This window comes from Crinia signifera, unplaced genomic scaffold (genome assembly GCF_055691185.1).
Source record: "Crinia signifera unplaced genomic scaffold, ASM5569118v1 HAP2_SCAFFOLD_270, whole genome shotgun sequence".
Classification (NCBI taxonomy): domain Eukaryota; kingdom Metazoa; phylum Chordata; class Amphibia; order Anura; family Myobatrachidae; genus Crinia; species Crinia signifera.
This window is the reverse complement of record NW_028142163.1, coordinates 67,380-89,934: the sequence shown is the minus strand read 5'-3', so window position 1 is coordinate 89,934 and position 22,555 is coordinate 67,380. Positions and strand designations below refer to the sequence as shown.

At 45.9% G+C, this 22,555-nt stretch overlaps 1 long non-coding RNA gene across 1 annotated transcript in view; it reads right to left on the bottom strand.

Moving 5' to 3' along the window:
• Positions 1-22,555, bottom strand: part of LOC146054607 (uncharacterized) — a 60,837-nt gene that overhangs the window by 21,464 nt on the left and 16,818 nt on the right. The window contains exon 2 of the long non-coding RNA XR_014468285.1: positions 13,367-13,492. This is a non-coding gene — a long non-coding RNA (uncharacterized LOC146054607). The remainder of the gene's footprint in view (positions 1-13,366; positions 13,493-22,555) is intronic.

The following is a 22,555-nucleotide window of genomic DNA, read 5'->3' as shown; positions in this document are numbered from 1 at the left end:
GCAATTAAAGCGTTCGACGCTATTGAGTGGCCCTATCTCTGGGCGGTGCTCTGCGCGTTCGGACTGGGGCCAAAGTTCATTAAATGGATACAACTTTTATATACCGGTCCGAGGGCGAGGGTCACCGTAAATGGATGGACATCGCCAGCTTTTGCTCTTGCCAGGGGGACGAGACAGGGGTGTCCCCTCTCCCCTGTCCTGTTCGCCCTGGCAATTGAGCCTCTGGCTTGCCTGCTGAGGCAACACCCAGTAACTATGGGCTTCCCGTTGGGCGGCAGTAATGATATTGTTTCATTATATGCCGACGACCTCTTAATCTATTTAATGGATCATAGAAAGTCCCTTAAGGTGGTCTTGGAGTTGATTGACAACTTCGGTGATTATACAGTTTTCAGAATAAATAAGTCTAAATCTATTATCTTCCCAGTTAGCCCGTCTTTGAGACAGTCTCCACTACCAGCCCAACCTTTGAAATGGGTTACAACTTTTAAATATCTTGGTATTAATATATCTTGGGACCCTAGTGAATACGTCCAACTCAATATTCAGCCCTTATTTGTATGGTTAAAGGATAAAATTAAATCTTGGTCCAAACTTCCCCTGATTGTTACAGGGAGAATAAACCTGGTAAAAATGGCAGTTCTCCTCAAATTTCTATATACCTTTCAGCAATCCCCTATCTATCTTCCGAAACCTCTATTCCGGAAACTTAATAGTATTATAGCTGCGTTTATCTGGAACGGAGCGCGTCATAAAATTAGCTTAAATAAATTGACGAGGGGTAATGGTGAAGGAGGACTGGGTCTGCCAGATATGAGGCGATATTATTTGGCCGCCCAGCTAGTTCAATTAAGAACTTGGTTCCTACAGGGGGAAATTGGCTGGGAGTACGCCAATAAGTTGTCCTCCCTTTCAATCTCTGGAGGCAGCCCGGCTCAGAGAATCATATTAGGGGAATTAAAAAGTATCGACCCGCCATTAATGGTACAGGCCATTAAAATCTGGCAAGAGGTAGACCAAATAATGGGCGTAGATTTTTTAGATAGAGAAGTTCGGATTGTGGATCAACTTACAGACCAAGAAGTGTCTAACCTACAGATCAACGAGGCCTGGCACTCCTATGAGGTTACTAAACTACATCAGATCTTTATTCCAACGGGGCTTAAATCATTCTCTCAACTAAAACTAGAATTTAATTTGCCCCAGACACATTTTTACCGATACCTACAATTAAGAAGTGTAATCCAGTCACACTTTCCTAAAGATGCCCCGATTTTCGGGGACTCTTTAATAAAAACTATATTAATGTCTAGCAATAAAAAAAAGTTAGTCTCTAGGATATATAAGACAATGGGTAAAGAAGTGCATAAAGACGAATTGATGGATCTGCGGGATAAATGGGCACAAGATGTGGGTGAACTTAGTGAGGAAAATTGGTTGAAAGCAATGAAATCTACAAATAAAGCCACAAACTCCCTTCGGGTCCAATTAACGCAATTGTATATACTCCATAGATCCTACCTGACTGTAAAAATATTAACCAAATTCCCAGGTAAAGCTGCCGCAACTTGCCCCAAGTGCAGCGATCCTACCGGATCTTTTATACATTTGATATGGGAGTGTCAGAGTGTGGCAAAGTTCTGGGAAGAAGTTAAAAAGGTATTAGTAGACACAGGGGTAAGGGAGGAGATACTGTCTGTTAAGTGCTGCCTATTGGGTGTAATGGGTGATACTATTTGTTGTAACGAGAAAACCTACATTAACAATCTATGTGCATTGGCGAAAGTCATAATTGGCAGAAATTGGATGGCTAAAGCTGCCCCCGAGCTGAACCACTGGGTAGCACTAGTGAATTACATCAGCAGACAGGAGCAATCACTATACGCTAACCGTAGCACGTTAACCAAATTTAAATTAATATGGCACAGATGGATTAATTCCTCATATTACTATGTTTAATTTAAGGTATATTGTCTTTAGGACAGAGTCACTAACCACTGAACGGGGGGTTAGGGTTAGGGTATGGTGGGATGGGTCATCGTGGGGTTGGGATTGTTTATTATGAAATATAACGATTTAGTATAATAATCATTGGACACAATTAGACTAATGGGGCGTTGATTCGCTCCGGTCACTATATCCCTTTAAAAGGTTTGTTAGTAGTCTTAATTCAATATTGTATGAGAAAAGTCATATGGTATGAATACCTCACTATATAGTACTAACATATATATATATATATATATATATATATAATTGTTTTCTTTCTTTTTCGTTTTTTCTTTTCTTTTTCAAGTGCACAAGCATCACAAGCTTCACAAACCAAATATTGATATAATAGGTGCGGCATAGTGGTATAAACCAGTCGGGGCTGAGATATTTTGCAGGCAGTAAAATGCAATCATCCAATGTATCTAACTGGGTTAAAATATGTATAGATAGCTCGTTACTTTAAATACCGGTCTCGATATATAAACCCATGAGATAGATTCTGGGAATAATTACAGCCAGGGATTAACTGACAAGATATAAGTATAGTAGTTGACCTAGCATGCCATGCTGGAGGCTGCGAGCGCGGCCTTTCGAGAAAAAGTGGAGTGACGGGGAACAGGCGCAAAGAGCTAATGAAGTCTATTTTGTATATATATCTAAGCTGGATTTTAATGTATTGTATGTTGGTATATCTTATGTTATGTTTTTCTTATGTACTATGGATGATAAAAATATAATAAAGATTTGAAGTAAAAAAAAAAAAAAAAAAGGAGTAGTGAGTAATGGCCTTTTGTCACGTCTGGGTTTTTGTGCACTCAGTTATGACTGTGGTGAGAAGTGGTGGATAGTGAATGGTCCTGTAAAGGTATGCTGGTAGCTGAATCTGGGGAATGCTGGAATAATAGAAATAATAACTAAGGAACATCCGGTAAATGGCTCAGAGGCAGATGGTGTCTGATGAGCGTCTTGAAAACTGACTGTCTGGTAAGTGACTGAGAGGTGGACAGCATCCAATGAGCCGCTAGAAAGCTGGACAGTATCTGGGGAGAACACTTTTATTGGCAAGCTGCTCAATCAGAGGTCTGTCATTCAGGTGCCAACAGGGAGGGGTAAATCTGGTTAGGAAAAAAAAAAAACAGTTTGTATCCCTATTGCACACTGAATGAGAAATATACATATAATAATCAGATAATACAGAGATCTTGGTTGCATATATCTGCAGATATAGGGCTAAGCCCCCAGGCCGTACGTCAAGGCATCTCTGTCACTGGGGGTCCCTAACACTGGGTATGGGTCTGGGGTGTGGGCCCCCAATATGCCGGCACAGGCTGACTACTCCAGGGCAGCACACAAATGAAAGTTAGTAGGTGTTAAATAAGAAGCACATAAGTGCTATGTAAGGAGGTGAAGGTGTGGTATCTGGGGAGAGTCTGGTAGCTGGACAGGAGCCCGGATACAGCTTGGAGGCTTGGTAGGGAAAACGCATTGAACCAGGTAACTAGAAAACTGGATACTGGAATCAGGCGTCTGCATGTGTTGTTGCTGAAAGCAACCTCTGGCCTTGAATGCAGGATATTTATCCCACCTGTGTTACAAGGATTGGCTGACAGCAAGGAGGGTAATCCAAAATACATGGCATGGATACAGAAATCTCAGGCAGAACTAAACAGATGTGAGACCAGGAACAGGCCACCAAAGGGTTACTGGCGATCTCTGCTGCAGGCTGAATTTACTCAGGTGTTTAATTAGTCAGCAATGCTCAGAACAACACTGATTGGCAGCATGGATGCAGTTTGAGCTTAGCAGAGACAGAAGATTACAAGTCAGTTAAACTGAAATAAGCAGATCCGTACCCCCTCCTTATGGGTGGACTCCTGACACCCACACTGAAATTTGGGCATCTAGTAAAGGAATCTTTGATTGGGTTAACAGGAGCTGCTAGTAAAGGAATCACAGAATAATATGAACTTCCTAGAAGTGGAATCAAGATATATGACTATTCTTTTTATTCATATGAGAATGTCTTGACCTTCCAGAGGGAGGCGGAACCTTTAAATCAGAGAAGTATTTTTCAGGCAACACGGGATCTCCAAAGAAAGGAGTGATGTCTTAGGGCCTTATTCTGGTTGGAGCGGCCGGTCCGTACGCGTACGTCCCGGGATTTTTTATGATCTGCGCATGCGTACATTCGCTAATGCGCAGGCGCGAACACTTCACAACGCTTACGGACAGGCCTCTACGTGCGAAAAAACCTATATGCGAGTGTACGGGCATTGGGGGCGGCATAGGGGCGTGAAGAGGGGAGCGGCCGAAATAATGAGGGAAAATGGGCGTAAATATGGGCGTACACGGGGGTGTGCACCAAAAATGAGCGGTGCTACTACTGCACGATCGACTAAGGCACCGTTCATTTCGGACACAAAACAGGCGGCCGCCAACCGCCATCTCAAACCACCCCTACAGATACCGCATGCCAGCGTGCGCCTGGGTTTGCTAATTTACGCTGATTACTACTCAAACACATACACCTGAATGTAATAAGCAATGCTGCAGTCTATTAAGTCCAAACCATGATTTCACTACCTGCAAGCCACACACAGCACTCAAACACATTGGAAGCTTATCTTTCTATACTTCTCTACATTTAAAGGTTTGTTTAATTTAAGGTAAGAATCTTTTTAAGACCTGCTTATATATGCTAAGGTAGCTATTTGCTAAACAGTTAGACACATTCACTACGTGCTTTCATAGACTTTACACAGTAGCACACTCAATCTACACAAGTCGACATGTGTCAACGTGTTCACTCTAATACAAACATAGGTTTTGTATTTAGGATACAATAACATAAACCACATCTAACACCTACAAAGGATGTTTCAGCAATGTTTTAAGCCCATGCCCACTATTTTGCACACAATCTTTGTATAGTACCCAAAATACAGAACTGTACCACTATCTGATCTGCTATGAATTGGATTTGACTACACTCTGGATGTAAGATGCCACCAATCACATTATTGCACTCACATCTCTCTAACAAAGGATTCCTACATCTGCTTATGACACTGTCAAATCATATATATTTAAAAACTTATACATGTTTCTTCACAAGCAATTTTATCATGTTTGGCCGATTCACACATCTTTTTTTAGGGAGGACACATATGCATTCCTACACAAATGTACCTTTTGACCCTTGTTTGTCTGCCTCACCCACTCCATGAGGAAAGCATTGTTCTGGACCTGCTTTTACCTACTACTGTAGGAGCTACCTCACCTGCACACAAACTGCTTTCTCACCTATTAAGTTGCTCTGCACATGTGCTGACACAAACTAATTAGCAGGGAAAAGTTGGATAGGAACATGGGAATGACCATGGAGAGGGTTACACATGGGAAACTTCGACCACACTTCAACAAATGTTCAAAAATACCCTGGTCAGTAAGTACACATAAATCTAGTATTTGTTTCACACAAGAAATTACACATACCACAATTTAGATTTAATTTGTAAAATAAATTTATTTGCTGTTCAGCATCACAGCTTGACACTTTCATGTCATAAATCAAATAAACAAATAAAATAGACACAAAAATAAAAAAAACAGCCAGAACAAGAGGTTGCATATCTCCAAACATGTGTTACCCTGCAAATGCAATGGTGAAAGAAATGGGGACACTAGAATACGTACTGCAACAACCAGGGTGAATACTAAGCAAGATACACACCACCAAAAATTTATCCTGCATTTGTAGAGGTCAAAATAAGAACTTTAATGCCCATGGCATGAAAATGGATAGATGGCCAACTCAGGAAGTGGATGTCCAGTGCAATTTAAACATTTGGGGTCCAACCACAGAGGAAGTGAACCAGGTCTCATTATTTGGGCCCTTTTCTCCCCCTTTTAGATGGGGCCTTGGGGACAGGGGCCTTTGGGTCAGATGGCTTGCGGCGTCTTCCCCTAGTGGACACAGGAGGGTCAGCAGAGGTGGAAGGTTGGGGAGCAGCTTAGGGTGGGCAAGCAGATGGGGGATTGTCCCTTAGGGACCTGGCGGTGGGCAGCAGCTCCGCAAGAATGTCATTCAGGCGGCTGAGGTGTTGGCCAATGTTTTGCATGCCAGCCGCCAGAGTGTCATTAATGCGGTTGAAGGCCTCACACTGCTGCCTGTTTGTGGCCTTCCAATCCTCCAAAAATTCCCCAATCTGCTGCTGACGGAGCGCAGCATCCACCCCTTGCTGCTCGATCCTCTCCAGCGTCACCATCATGCTCTCATCCCATGTCTCCTGTGGCTGGGGCTGGGGGTGTCTTCTTGGTGGAGGCTGGACCACTTGCTCCACCTGTGGCTCTGCAGAGGAAGATGCTGCCGGTACATCCTGGGTTTCTGCTTCTGCTAGGATAATAATTGAAAACAATGTCACCATCACATACGCACTAAAAAATCTCTTTCAAAATACAATGCATTACTGTGACTTACCATCAAAAGCAGCATCAAAGACCTCCGCCGGGAGCTCACTGTCCATATTGGAGATCCCCCTGACCTCGGCCACATCAATGACGTCCAAGGCGTCCTGCTCCAGGGGGGTATACTCCAAAGTATCGGGCATAGGACCTCTCCCGGTGGACATGCTGTGGTTGTACCGGTCAGTCATCTTCCTCTTCAGTGTACTTTTGAAGTCGGTCCACCTACAAGTTTAAAAATACAAATATCACCATGAGATATGTGCACCACTGTGCTAGTGAACATCATGACTACGTTACATTTCCTAGTGTGGGTGATCTTATGATTTTTATCCATATGTGTCCCACACACACATTAATGTCTCCATAAGGAGGCATTTCAGTGTCTCATCTCATTCATTAGGCCACTAAATGCACATACATAGATCACTATGCAGAAATGACATCATCCCTGGCCAAATTAGGCACCTCCACCTGTTGTGAAACTACACATTCCACCATAGCTTGACAGTGTGGTTATTATGGAGTCATTTAACTATGGGATGGCATACTGGGATGTGTAGTTTCTCACCAGCTACATGTGCACAGTTTGCTCATTCTTGTTTCAGTTGCATCATATGGAACATGTAAAGGTGGCCATACACGTTACAATTATTGTATACAATATTGCATCTCATAGCATATCGGTTTTGCGATGAGATCAGATTAGATGAGATCTAGTACAAAAAGTATGTGCTGCACATACTTTTTGTACTCATCGCTAAACCGATATGCTATGAGATGCGATATTGTATACAATATTGTATACAATAATTGTAACGTGTATGGGCACCTTTACAACAACTCTTTCCAAAACACACTTTCTCTTGTCCCATCACATACTTCACATACTTCACATGAGCAGAACTGTGCCCATAACCTCACATCACACCAATGGTGCATGTTTCATATATCAATGTGGGTTATTAGACATGGTTGTGTTCACATGTGACATTGAAGTGTAGCACTGTCTACAAACACACCTTTCTATTATTCTCAAAACATACATGTAACATATGTACACACATATGACATTATCAGGGGGACAAACACACTTGCCTTTTCTGACCACTGGTGACACCTGGTTCACTTCCTCTGTTATCTTGTCCCAAAGGTTTCTCCTTGCACTGGCACCCGGCTTCCTGATTGGCAATTCTATCCATTCACGTGCTCTGGGCACTAAAATTCTTAATTCTGCCTCTACAAATGCAGGGTTTCTCTTTTTGGAGGTGGTATCCTGCTCAGTCCTCACCCTAGATGTTGCAGCTCGTTTTCTGGTGGCCCCAGTTCTCTCACCATGCACCTGCTGGGTCACACCTGTTTGGAGAGATGCAACCTCTTGTTCTGGCTGGTTGCTTGGCCCTTGTGGAGCTGGTGGAGGTTGAACAGGGCCTGTTAGTGAGGGGCCCGCTTGGTCTGGCAGGCTACCTCTCTCTTGAGCCCTCCTTCTCCGCTCCTGTTCCCTCTTCTGTAACGCTTCAAGCAGGGATTCTGCTTGTGCTCTCTGCAGAGCGTCCTCAGCTGCGGAATCGTCTGAGTTAGACATGTTTGCAGCAATTCTGGCCTGCATCTGACTGAATATTTATATGTTAATCTCCCGCCATGAACAAGGGGGCGTATATTTTTCCCCGCAATGTACTTGCTAATTTACGCCGATATTTCCCGCCGATAATTGCCGCTTAAATTACGCAGGTCTCCACGCACCTGATCAATCACCTGTATATGCACATACACAGGTTGTGGAGCATTGTGTGCTACATCGTGAAATGTGTGCACCTGTCATTCCAATGATGAGTGTTGTCAGCTGGTATCTGTTTGAGTTCGTGTATGCTTTGTGAGTCACATTTCAAAACATCACGTTATAATGCTTTCCTTACATATGTAATGAGTCTGAAATTGTCATACACCAACATGTTGCATTGGGCCCCTTTTAGCAGCGTATTTATTAGTAGACGCTTGCGTGTATTCTTTTTCGCACACTGTATATACAGTTCCTCTCTATACATTGAATGCATGCTGTTGGTTATGGTGTGTGTATATCGGAACGGTCCGCGTAAGTTTCTATTCGCATCCAGTTTGTTCATGTAAGAAGGATTAATAAAGTTAATACTAAACAAACAATTTTTTACACCAATCAGCAAGCACCAAAAGTTATATATGTACCTGCAATTAATAACTGCGCCATTGCCACTATGACTTCATCCAGGGCTAGGGCGTTTTCTACCCAGGAGCTATTGGCCTTGGTTGAGGTCATGGACCGCCGCCTGGGGCCCAGGGGCCCTTATGTGTCAAATCTTGACAAGCGGCGGGCATATAATGCTGCCCGCCGGCTAATTTTCGCCCGGACCGGCGTCAACAGAAACCTGGGCCAACTTGAGCGGCGCTGGTCTGACCTGCGCCGGCGGCAGCCAGTGTTGCTATGCTCACTTCGCCGCCATATTGCCCGATGTAAGTTTTTATTTACTAGTATGACTGCGTTTTTTTGCAATGTTTTCTGTACTTTTTAAAAATATGTTCCTGAGTATGGGGGTGTATAGGGGGTGTATAGGGGGTGTATAGGGGGTGTATAGGGGGTGTATATGGGGTGTATAGGGGGTGTATATGGGTGTATAGGGGGTGTATAGGGGGTGTATAGGGGGTGTATAGGGGGGGGTTAAGTAGTTGCTCAGTTTTTGGGTGTAGCATATCAATTAGTTTGCATGATAAATGTCTGAAATATAACAGCAATGATAATGTGGAAGGTTATGAGCATGACTAATGTGAATTTTTCTTTCCCCCTTTTTTATGAAACCCAATCTTCGATTTCTATGCCATCAACATGAACATTTCAGCACGGGCAAGAGCCCGCATAGAAGCCCGGGAGCAGGCAGCCCGTGACCAGGCAGCCCAGGAGCAGCCGGAAGAGGAGGAGGAGGAAGAGGAGGAGGAAGAGGAGGAGGAAGAGGAGGAGGAAGAGGAGGAGGAAGAAGAGGAGACAATGGGTCAAGCTGGGGCCCACCAAATGTCCCCACCCCCTCCCCAACCCCCACCCCCTCCCCAACCCCCACCCCCAACCCCTCCCCAACCCCCACCCCCACCCCCTCCTCAACCCCCACCCCCTCCTCAACCCCCACCCCCTCCCCAACCCCCACCCCCTCCCCACCCCATTTTCAACCCCCCTACACCTCTCCACCACCCACCCCCAAACCTCTCCAATCCCCACTCGCACACCCAACCAGCGGCGACCAGGATGGCTCAAGTAGCCGTAAGTAAATAATGTGTCTAATGTTTACCTACACATTTCTACACATAAACAATCACAACAACCACATATGTGTATCCAACATCAACATTAGTTGCAACATATCACTGCAGGGCGACCATGAGGTGTGGCCTGTCCTTCTCCAGGAACAAGGGTCCCCTTGGTGGTTTTTTTGAGTGTGGCCATGCCTCACCCCTTGAATAATTGACATAACAGTACATCCAATGAGATATCCGACATTAGTGGTGTTGTAGTTATGTGGCTCCATGTGTTGGGTAACTCCAGTTCCCAGCATGATGTGCAACATAAATTTATAGATTGTTTTGTTAATAGTGTGTGAGGCCATGCGGATGCATGCTTTACAAACATAGCTTTAGGCCTATAATTTGTACAGCAATGTCCTAAATTTCAAATAGTAAGGAGTGCTTAAGCCGCAACAATGTCATAACCCTTAAATAGCACAGCCTAATTGTGAGGTTAGAGGAGAGTCCCCCAAAACCAAACTACCAATTGGGATACAGCATACATTCATCCAAGAAGGAGTAATTTAATTAATGTTATTTACTATGTACAGTATGTGTGTGTTAACATATTATTTTTTAGTACTGTGTTTACAGCAGACCCATCTTCAATGTAGTTTAAAAATGTATGTGGCCTTCACACATAACTCACAACTTTTTATTATGTACAAATACAACAAACATTTGTGTATGTTATATATTAATTTTTTTTTTTTATCCCTTCACTACAGACACTGAACAGCACCAGGAGGAGGTGGCCAGAATCATGAGGGAAATGTTCCTGACCCTCCTCTATTTATTTATTCTTTTTGGGCAACTGGAGGCCCTCATTTAATTTATTTTTATCCCCCCCCCTTATTATGTTTGTTACAAATAAAAGTTTAAATTCTGTTAGAAATTGCCTGTGTTTTTAATAATAAATATGTTAGAGGGCTTGTAAGGGTAGGTACATACAGATGTGTAATGTAAGTTATATTTGTAATTTGAGGTAAGGGGTAATGATTGATGTGTGAATGTGTGTGTTTTTGAGTAAAATAACACATAGTGAAAATGCATGAATGTTTAATGTTGTTCGATTAAAACATCACACATAACATCAGGGTAGGTATACATGTTACACATTTTGGACAAACTAATTATGGACATAATTTAGTACATATACAGAAACACCAACATTACTTGATTTAAAAGTAACAGCAATATGGGGACACATAGATAGTGATTAAAATGCCACATTAGAACATAACAAATATACATGTAATGAGGGTTAAAATGTTGTTTTATTAGGGTCTTTATTAAGGTAGACAATTGAGTTAATAGAAAACAATAATTGAATAACAAATAGAATAATTAATTAATTGACAGAATTGTAGTTGAAAGGCAAGATTTGCAGGTCCATATATGTGAAGGGTATGCCAGCGTACACGGACGTACGCTCACTCTCACGAGCGGTGACATAAGCTGAGTTTTCCATTGAAAACAATAGAGACCCGTCCGTGCAAGCTGGCGTACGCTCAGATTTCCGCAAGAAGTCGTCGTGAAGACGGACGAGAGACGTCCGTAAACGGTGGCGTACGCTCAGTTGTACGCCAGTTGTCGGAGTGTAAGGGCTGGCCCGTCCGTGTACGTTGGCGTACGCTCAATTGTACGCCACTCCCCTTTGACGTTGTTTCTGTTGAACATACGCACGTTTGGCCGCTACGATCAGAATAAGGCCCTTAATCCAAGTCAGAATCTCAGTCTAAATCTAGAGTTAGAGCTGAACACTTTGTCGACCTCGAACTTACCACTGGATCACTGAGCTAACATATTGCAGAATAACAACACATATTGTAGAAATTCAAGAGCCGGAATATTGATCGGAAGTTGAAACTTGTGACCTGGAATGTCTGAGTGAACTAACATCAATAGTGGATAAGGATGTATATCCGATTTATATATCCCTGGGTACAGTCTTCAAAGAGCTGGGGTTCCTGTGAGTTTTGGAAGCCTTACCATGTTGATCCTTAGAAACGTGATTTTGTGTGGAAGGCTTGGATGACCCGTATGGGGAGTTTTTGAAGTGAATCTTTTGAGAACTGCTTCAGTAAAGGTCATCAAGGTCTGTAGCACTGGATCATTGGACTCTATTTGCCCATTCTGAAGCTTCACTCCTGAAGGCCAGGAATAAGTGTTTGACTATATTGGTGAGAGTAATACCACAGGCAGGATTTGACTCTATCATGTACATATATTGGTGAACTAGGGTACTGTATTGCACTAGGTTGCTGTCAAAGTAGATAGGAGATGAAACCTCGGAGAATGTGTCCCTTGACGATTCTGAAGAAGGAATTAACTCTGCCTGTGACTATGCTCAGATGACTGTGATGAAACTGGGACTTTGGAAAGCTTCGACTAGTCAGTAACTTTAGGCATTTTTGGCAAGACTGGTGTCTCAGGTAAATAAGGCACAACATGAATGGCTGGAACAACCTCAGACCCGGAGGCCAGGGCATTAGGGACGTCAGGCCAGTAGGTCAGGGCATTAGGGACGTCAGGCCAGTAGGTCAGGGCATTAGGGACGTCAGGCCCGGAGGTCAGGGCATTAGGGACGTCAGGCCCGGAGGTCAGGGCATTAGGGACGTCAGGCCCGGAGGTCAGGGCATCAGGGATCTCAGGCCCGGAGGTCAGGGCATCAGGGATCTCAGGCCCGGAGGTCAGGGCATCAGGGATCTCAGGCCCGGAGGTCAGGGCATCAGGGATCTCAGGCCCGGAGGCCAGGGCATTAGGGACCTCAGGCCAGGAGGCCAGGGCAGAAGTGTCCTCAGGCCCGGAAAGAAATAAGAAAGATTGTTAACATATGTTAACAATTAACATATACCTAAATACAGGTATATGTAAAAAAAAGAAAAGATGTGCCAGCACTGGCTGAATCAATACACCGTTCTAATTAAAAATATTTTAAAATGTGAATAAAGAAAAAAATGTATTACTAATATGAACCACAATTAAAAAATAATTAAAACAAAAGAATACAATAAAGTCAAAACTTGAGCTGTATTTGCTGTAAAATTATATGAGGTGACACTGTTCCAACTGAATAAAGATTTTGGTACTTATGTAGTATCTGGGCTGCCGATTTTGTGATTGTATGCCTTACCTTAAGGCATACAATCAGATGCGATGCGATTCGATGCGATTTTGCATAGGATTCAATGTTAAGAAGGTCCTGTTCATTTCCCCACTATCCAAGTGGGCATAGAGTTGATTTTATATAGCGTGGCGAGCGCAGCGAGCCACCAAGCCCGAAGCGTGGCGAGCGAACGCATATTTTCTTAAAAAGTATTCTGTGTCCCCTTGCGGGGCTCGCTACGCTCGCCTCGCTACGCTCGCCACAGGTTTATATCCAACTCCATGCCCACTTGGATAGTGGGGAAAGGAAAAGGACCCCTTTTTCCCATTGAATTCTATGTTAAAATGGACTCAGACCATTTTAACATTGAATCCTATGGAAAAATCTTGACCATCGCATCGCATACGATTTGGTCGCATGCGATGCGATGCGATCCGATTTCTAAATCGGACGCCCAGATACTACATAAGTACCAAGATTTTAATGTTTGTATATTACCATTCCATATTGTTGTACTGGCTGATGGGGTCTGAAGACGATTTGGAGGATATTGATGTCCCACGTATGCAAATGTGCCTCCTGCAGATCCCTTGAGGTGCTCTATGTTTGCAAGAGCTCAGGACACTGGAGGACAGGTAAATTAATCTATATCAGGCACAGACTACATGGATAATTAAATAATATACAGCACAGTACAGACTGTCAGTGTACAACCACACTACACTAACACAGTCAGACTATCAGCAGTGTAGTAGTTTAAACTACTACACCACTCAGGGAGTCACTACAGCAGTGTAGCACTACTACACTACGCAGGGAGTCACTACAGCAGTGTAGCACTACTACACTACGCAGGGAGTCACTACAGCAGCGTAGAACTACTACACCACGCAGGGAGTCACTACAGCAGCGTAGCACTACTACACCACGCAGGGAGTCACTACAGCAGTGTAGCACTACTACACTACGCAGGGAGTCACTACAGCAGCGTAGAACTACTACACCACGCAGGGAGTCACTACAGCAGTGTAGCACTACTACACCACGCAGGGAGTCACTACAGCAGCGTAGAACTACTACACCACGCAGGGAGTCACTACAGCAGCGTGGCACTACTACACCACGCAGGGAGTCACTACAGCAGCGTAGCACTACTACACCACGCAGGGAGTCACTACAGCAGCGTAGAACTACTACACCACGCAGGGAGTCACTACAGCAGCGTAGAACTACTACACCACGCAGGGAGTCACTACAGCAGCGTAGAACTACTACACCACGCAGGGAGTCACTACAGCAGCATAGAACTACTAGACCACGCAGGTAGTCACTACAGCAGCGTAGAACTACTACACCACGCATGTAGTCACTACAGCAGCGTAGAACTACTACACCACGCAGGGAGTCACTACAGCAGCGTAGAACTACTACACCACGCAGGGAGTCACTACAGCAGCGTAGAACTACTACACCACGCAGGGAGTCACTACAGCAGCGTAGAACTACTACACCACGCAGGTAGTCACTACAGCAGCATAGAACTACTACACCACGCAGGTAGTCACTACAGCAGCGTAGAACTACTACACCACGCAGGTAGTCACTACAGCAGCATAGAACTACTACACCACGCAGGTAGTCACTACAACAGCGTAGAACTACTACACCACGCAGGTAGTCACTACAGCAGCGTAGAACTACTACACCACGCAGGGAGTCACTACAGCAGCGTAGAACTACTACACCACGCAGGGAGTCACTACAACAGCGTAGAACTACTACACCACGCAGGTAGTCACTACAGCAGCGTAGAACTACTACACCACGCAGGGAGTCACTACAGCAGCGTAGAACTACTACACCACGCAGGGAGTCACTACAGCAGCGTAGAACTACTACACCACACGGGTTGCACAGCGGGGCGGGAGAGTGAGCACGGCCATCCTTATTTACATATAGTGATGTTGTAGTGACATCCGGATCTTACGAGATTCAACAGCGGGATCTTGCGGGCGCCGGAAAGACGTGGGGAGGGAAAGTCGGGGAGGGAAAACCTGAACAGGCTCGTGAACGTGCTCGAATAGGGGGGTGTTCGGATTCCCTGAATCCGGACACGCTCTTCTCTACCCATGACCGTATGTTAATTGTAGCACATTCCCCATGCAGCATGCCTCTCACCTCCCCCATAACAGTGTTTTAAGTGCACCCCAGAACCTCTCCCCCCATTCAGCATGCCTCACAACTCCCCTCCATGACAGTGTATTAATTGCACCCCAGCACCTACCCCCATGCAACATTCCTCACACCTCCCCCATGTTAGTTTATTACTTACACCCCAGCACCTCTCTCCCCACTGTGCAGCATGCCTCACACCTCTCCCATGACAATGTATTAATGCCTCATACCTCCCCCATGACAGTGTATTAATTGAAACCCATCACCTCAACCTGCCCCGTACAGCATGCCTCACACCTCCTCCCACGACAGTGTATTAATTGAAACCCATCACCTCAACCCACCCCGTGCAGCATGCCTCGCACCCCCCCATGACAATGTGTTAAATGCACCCCAGCACCTCAACCCACCCCATATAGCATGCCTCACACCTCCCTCCAATAGAAACATAATTTGACAGCAGGTATGAACCACTTGGCCCATCTAGTCGGCCCCTTTTTTAAACATAAAAACAAAAAGAAGAGGGTGCATACAATAAAGCGCTCAATGTGAACCTTGGTACCATACAGATTGTAAATGTATATTACAGACTCCTTGTAGTTATCCAATGCCAGACCAGGAGGATATCTGTAATGATAACCACTTCCTCACATAACAGATTGTGGTTGAGGTAGTAGAACAGAAAGGAACAATAGTGCAAATTATCTTTGATAAAAGATGTGGTACTTGTGTATTATCACGGCTCCCATCTCATTGCATACCATAAGGCTTAAGATGGTATGCGATGAGATGTGCTGCGATGGGACCCGATCTTATACAATTTAAAATTGTATACCATTGTATATGGCATACAATGAGATGAGATGAGATTTTAAATTGTATAAGCACACTAATGGGTGCTTTCAAGGTCAATTGGTCCCCTATAAGATTTTCATACCCCCACTATCCATGTCGGCGTGGAGTTGACTTTATATAGTGTGGCGAGCCACCGAGCCCGAAGCGTGGCGAGGGGACGCGTAATACATGTAAAGTATTACGCGTCCGCTCGCCACTCTTCGGGCTCGCCACACTATATAAAATCAACTCCACGCCGACATGGATAGTGGGGGTATGAAAAGGTCAGAGGACGCGTACCGCCGCCCCTCCCGGGCTCGCTGCGCTTGCCACGCTTCGGGTTGGTGTTGATAGTGGGGGTGGCGTGGGGGTGCATTTAACATTGTAAGCACCCATTAGGGTGCTTATACAATTACAAATCTTATAGTGGGGCCAATTGACCTGGAAAGCACCCATTAGTGTGCTTATACAATTTAAAATCTCATCATATGACATATACCAGGGGTGTCAAACTCAAATTCATCGGGGGCCGCATCAGCAGTTTGGTCACCCTCAAAGGGCCGGTTGTATCTGTAGGTCCCCCTGTATAATTATAATGCCATGACACCACAGGCTGCTCCCCCTGTATAATAATAATGCCATGACACCACAGACTGCTCCCCCTGTATAATATAATAAAAGTAATGCCATGACACATAAGTGATTATACAGAAGGAGCAGCCTGTGGTGTCATGGCATTATTATTATTATTATACACAGGGACAACTCAGGAAACAACAGATGTATATATTTTTTTTATTGTGAGTGTGATCCTCATCCTCACTTACTGTTTCTCCGTCTGTCCTGCAGCTACTGCGGCTTCCAGCTTGTCACACTGTCCCTGACTCCCGGTCCAGCTTCCCTGCCTGCTCCTACTTCTCTACAGACGCATGGGCGGGCGGCGTCATCGTCATGACGTCCCCACCCAGTGTCTGTCACTGCCGGGCATCAGAGGGAACAGGCGGCCGGGCCCTCCTCCACGCAGCCGTGGAGGCCGGCGGCCTTGTTTCTGTAGCCGCATACATATGTGCCTACAGGAACATGGCCGCCGACAGTGGAGGAACAGGTAAGGCGGCCACGGACGTGGATGCGGCCCGCAGCACTCCTGTTTTAGACACACTGCCCCTGCGTGCTATTTCCTCACGCAGGCCACATGACGAGGTCTGGCGGGCCGGATTTGGCCCGCGGGCCTTGTGTTTGACACCCGTGCCATATACAATGGTATACAATTTTAAATTGTATAAGATCCCATAAGAAGGAAATCGTGGGAGCTGTGATAATACACAAGTACCAAAGATGTATTTAATAACAGGTCCACACTTACAATAGGTAGACTGTTACAACAGCATAGGACATGACTCCTACAAGGCAAAACAGCAACAGGCTCAGATGAAATTTTAGGCAGGCTCAGTCTCAGGGTCCAGGCACCAGTCCGGAACAGGGGATGTATATTAGCTCAATATATGAGCAATATAACAGGAGTGTATATTAGTGATGGGTAGTTCATGAATGATTAGTTCGAAATGAACTAATCTTCAAAGTGAACGAAATGGTGCAGATCACTGCTCTGCCAAAGATTAGTTCATTTAGTTCACCAAGAAGTAAGAATAACGCAATGACTGCCATAGGAAAGGAGTGAATTAAACATCCAAGGCTGTGTGTACACCACGGAGCATGTGACTCGGAGCCAATAGGAAAGCAGGGGAGGGCAGTTAGCTGGGATAAAAGGGACAGGGAAGGAGGAGTCTTCCTCTTTTCCCTGTGGAATTTCTGGTGAGTGGAAGCTTTTGTTTTCCCCCTCCCTGACCCTGCTGTAGAATATAGCCCTAGGCTATGTAACTAGCCTTTGATCTATAGACATTGGTTATTTAGGTAGACTGTTTAGCTAACCTTTAGGGACAAGGGGTTATACACTAGCTTTACACTCAGGATTACAAAACATATGGGGGAGAACTTTGGTTGTTAGTCTGCGTGCCCAGATTGTTCAGTCCAAATTGATTAGTCCAACTGTTTAATTGTGTGCCCGCCTGCACCCCTGAACGATGGCAATCCACCCGCAGTGCAGGTCCCAGCCACTCGCTTGATTTGCTGGGGAGGCCGGGCCTGTCCGCTCACCCTCGCAGCCTTCGCAGATTCCCCTGCATCGTCCCACTGCTGGCATACAGCGTCCCCCTCCACGTACCTTATCGGGCAGTGCTGCGGCAACGGACACATCACCGGTGTCGCTGCCTCCATGTCCCCTCTTACCTCCGTTCCCTGGCCGGATTATGGGAGAGCCATTCCGGCTGCGGCAGGGAGGAGGAGGGCGCCAGTCACCAGCCAGGCCAGTGGCATCGGGAAATGGGAGAGCTCTCGCGGCAGTCGACAGTGGGGGAGCGGAGCTGCAGCAGCGGCACACCGCACGGCACCAGGAAGTCCGCGCCAGGCATGGTCACACTGTCTGCTCCTTCCAACCCAAGACCTCGGGCAGTGGCACATTCTACTGTGACCAGGTCAGAGACGCGGCTGGGGGGCATGGGGAATACGGGCACCCAGGTACTCCGCCTGCTTCTGGGCCACGAGTACGGTCAGGGGGAAAGGCGGGGAGGAGGAATGCAAGGCAGCATGCAGACGTCCACAGGGAAAAGGAGCAGCAAGCTCCGGTTTGCTGGCACTTAGCAGGAAAACTTGGAGCCGGAGGGGGGAGGTACAGCAAAATGCAATGTAATACAGGAAGCCTATATTTATAGGGGTGAGCCTTGGGGGGATCAGGTCAGGGCTCCCGGTCCCCCAGCAGGATCCACTGGGCCACCGTAAATGGTGCCTAAAGTAGACATGCAGCAGCAAGGGTGGTTCATTAACCCCTTTGGAGTGCCCTATGGCGATGAGACTGATCTTACAATTTAGAGAACAAGAACATGCTAATATGTATGTGTTAAGGGGGAGGCTAAGGTAGTACAGTTATTTGATGGCCCATCTAGTTGCCAATTAACATACCAACATGTTTTCGGAGGGTGCAGTTTATGGTGCTCAGGAGGCTGTTACAGTTATTGGTTGACCCAGGGGTAGCTAAGGTATTACACACATCCGTTCGCCCATCCTGTCTGCCCAATTAACCAAACAGCATGTCTTAGATTGTGCCTGAGTACCCGCAGGAGGCCCTCACAGGCAGGGGGTGACAGTAGGCAAACCCCACACAGGCATATTCATTTATTTACAGTTTCTCATATAGCGCAGCAGACTCCGTGGCACGGGAAGACACAACAGAACGAGGAAAATGCACTATATGTAAAGCCATTGTTAAATTATATACGAGCAGTCTCCCTCATTTGGGTGCACACATTACACTGTTACATTTGGCCCTAAAATAACTGATTTATGGCTCACCTACATTAGATTACAAGGCATTTTAAAAGATTCCCCTCAGATGTAGCAGTACACACCCACGCTTCTAGGTGCCACGTGCACAATCTCTCCTTATAGGGAACTAGACTCGCCCTTGGGATGTGGCATGACACGCCGCCTCAGGGGGCACCGTGCAATCTCTCCGTATATGGAACTAGACATGCCCCTTTTTGGATGGGGCACAACACGCCGCCTCAGGGGGTGCAAAATTCTACTACTAACTATCATCTCCCTGAAACTAGTTCTCAAAAGTAGCCTAGTTGTCCCAGAGTACCAATCGCAAGAGGGTCACCACTGGTTGAGACCACATAGATGTATATGCAGATAGGGGGCTCCAAGTTTAATAGCCCACCTACAAGACAGCTGGCCTTAGACTTATATACTGTTACAGTTATAAAACAGGAAAACATGCTGATACAGTAGGTGTTAAAGGGGTAGACAAGGAATGTCAGCTATTCAATGGCCCTGCTAGTAGCAGTGATGCTATACACTGTACCACCTTACTGCCCATATGCTGTCACATGGCCCACTAACTGCAATTTCCTTCTATAATTGCCAAGTTTGCATATTTATTTATTTATTTACAGTTTCTTATATGGCGCAGCAGATGCCCTGCTGCAAGCTTACAATCTATAGATATTCTGTCATATGGCCCACTATCAGCATTCGCTTTCTATAATGGACATGTTTGCCCTTGGTGTTTTATGTCTCAATAAGATCAGCCGCAATCCCTAGGCATACAGTAAAAGGTGTTGGCCTCAGGGATCACCATTCTCCACTCATCGGTCTGGAAGTTGCGTCTTTATAACGGCATGATAAATAGATTACATACTATGACGGTAGGAGCAAAGGGCAATGCATAATGAGTTATTTAAGAGCAACAGCCTTGAAGGGTCAGATTAGCTATATTCTAGGTTAGAAGACATGCCATCTGCTTCTCAAATCTACAATTATTAAGAGCAATGGCAAAAAATGATGGCATGTTTTGCAGCAAAACACAGAAGTTATGTGCATGGACATAGAGTAGTTAGTTTTCCGCTCAGATATTCGCTATTGCTTCCCGACTATGGCCCTTATTCTGATTGACGCGGACTTTACCGCGTACTTACGGATCGCGTCTTTATGGCGTCTGCGCATGCGTGGAGAACGCTACGCGCATGTGCCACGCCTTGACTCGGTACCAGTTCGGCCAAATCCCGTCCAAAACTGTTCACCGCTATCTGTCGGGAAATAGGGGCGTATTATGGGCGTCATGCGGAATGACACATGGGCGTAGTTTCAAAGTGGGCAAAACGGGGCGGAAACATGGGCGGACACGGGGGAGTACACTTATGTTGGGGGGCGTACATTCGGAAACCACTCCGAATGCACGCGATCAAAAAGGGCAGAAATGTGCGGTGTCCACAAGTGTACTATTGCTTTGCGGACACCACTCGTTCATGCGCTAGGCGAACGTACGCCTAATGACTACAACCATTAACACCTGAACCCAATAGAATCTACTCTTACTCATTACTCACTAATAGGACGCTTGTCAGTGCTTTAATTGAAACCATTGCTGCTTCAAGGAAACCTTACTAGTCCCCCACATATGCTGTACTTGTCAGACACTTTAAAACTGCTAACAATGGACATGACAGAATATTAATACTAGCAATACACATGTGTATTCGACATGTTCCAAATAAGCAGTTTTTTATGAGGATAGGTAATTGAATAAGTGGGTCATGTGATGTATTGCAGAAGATACTTCATAGTGGGTTGTTTGGCGTAAATACTCCGCTTACGTGCGGTAGCACCGCTTGGCTCCCGTTCGGATGCGGTATTCCCGAGCATACCTGTAATACTCTGTAATACCGTGCCGAATCGGAGTGTTTCTCCCGCACACGCATGCTTTGTATGTCGTCCGTAAACACGCCCTGTTCTTAAAGAGTGAGTCCGTCCGAATGCGGAGGACACGTGGGCGTTTCGACGGACGATGGCCGCATGCGGCAAAACGCCGTGGCGTGCGGACCGCTCCGTAAGAATGCGGGAATTTCCGCACAGATCAGAATAAGGGCCTATGTCGCAAGCAGCAACATAAGTAAAGCTAAAACCGCTAGCATTATGTTAATAACCAATACTCCCAATTATAATATTCCACACTCATACTTGTACATTCATTGGGTGCGGACAACAAAATGAGTTTTAATGGGCAAATGCGTCCATGTGGAAGGAAATATGGGATTTCAGATCCAGGGCAGGGAGCTAGGGGTAAAAGGTTCCCTGGAACACACTACGTAATATGGGAACAATATGAATCACTGCTAACACTTAGATAGTAGCAATTGCAGGAATACGTACATCGGGATTATAGCATCCTTTTGCCTGTTATTCGCTAGCCATGGCGGAAAGATCTGGCGGATATGGCCATATGTTTCAATACCATATTATCAATTTGATCCCACCCCCCATACCCCCCACCCTCCACGGGTCGCACTATATAGGCATGAACATAACTACAGCATTAGGGAAGTGTGAGGGCAGTAGGACAGGGACCAGTCACATGTCTCCACAGATGACAAATTGCTAGAGGAAACGTGGAAGGAATTGAAAATCGAATCCAAATCGAACAAGGAGGTTGATGAGGAGTGGACAGCCGAGGCAGAGCAAGCAGGAGACGGCCCTTCCAGTGGTAAGACAAGGTTTTTTGGTGTTCTTCCATTTCTGCCCTGGGTCTCACGCCAGCCACTCTTTATAGGAAGGGGCCGGGAGTAAGTAGCACGGCCAGGGCTCCCAAGCGCACAGCCAGCCAGGTATGCCAGTAGGCGGGCAAGCAAGCAAGGACACAGCAATAAGTGCAGGAGGGCGGCATGGCCAGGGGGGGTCCAATGCGACTACACCGCAGATCCAGGAGGCTTGAAAGAGAGCCGCAGTCACGCCAGCCAATTACAGCTAGACATCATGGCCCTTTCCTTCTAAATGAAACAAAGCTTAATTTGGAAGCTCACAGATCAAGGGGGCCACGGCCATTGCTACAGGGCAACCTTCATAACGGTTACAGCTGCTCTCAGCGGCGCAGTATTGCAATCCCGCTTACTTAACTACAGCAAAGGGAGTAAGTGGGGCTAAAAAGGGACATGCTGCGGCCCGAAACACTTCTCTAGTATAGCCGACAGGGAGAGCTGGGGCGCCACTCCTTATCTTGCACCATAGGGACCAGAAGCTGTGCTGCCGCAGCGGGCTTGCCCGGAAAATTTCCGGGCATACCACAAA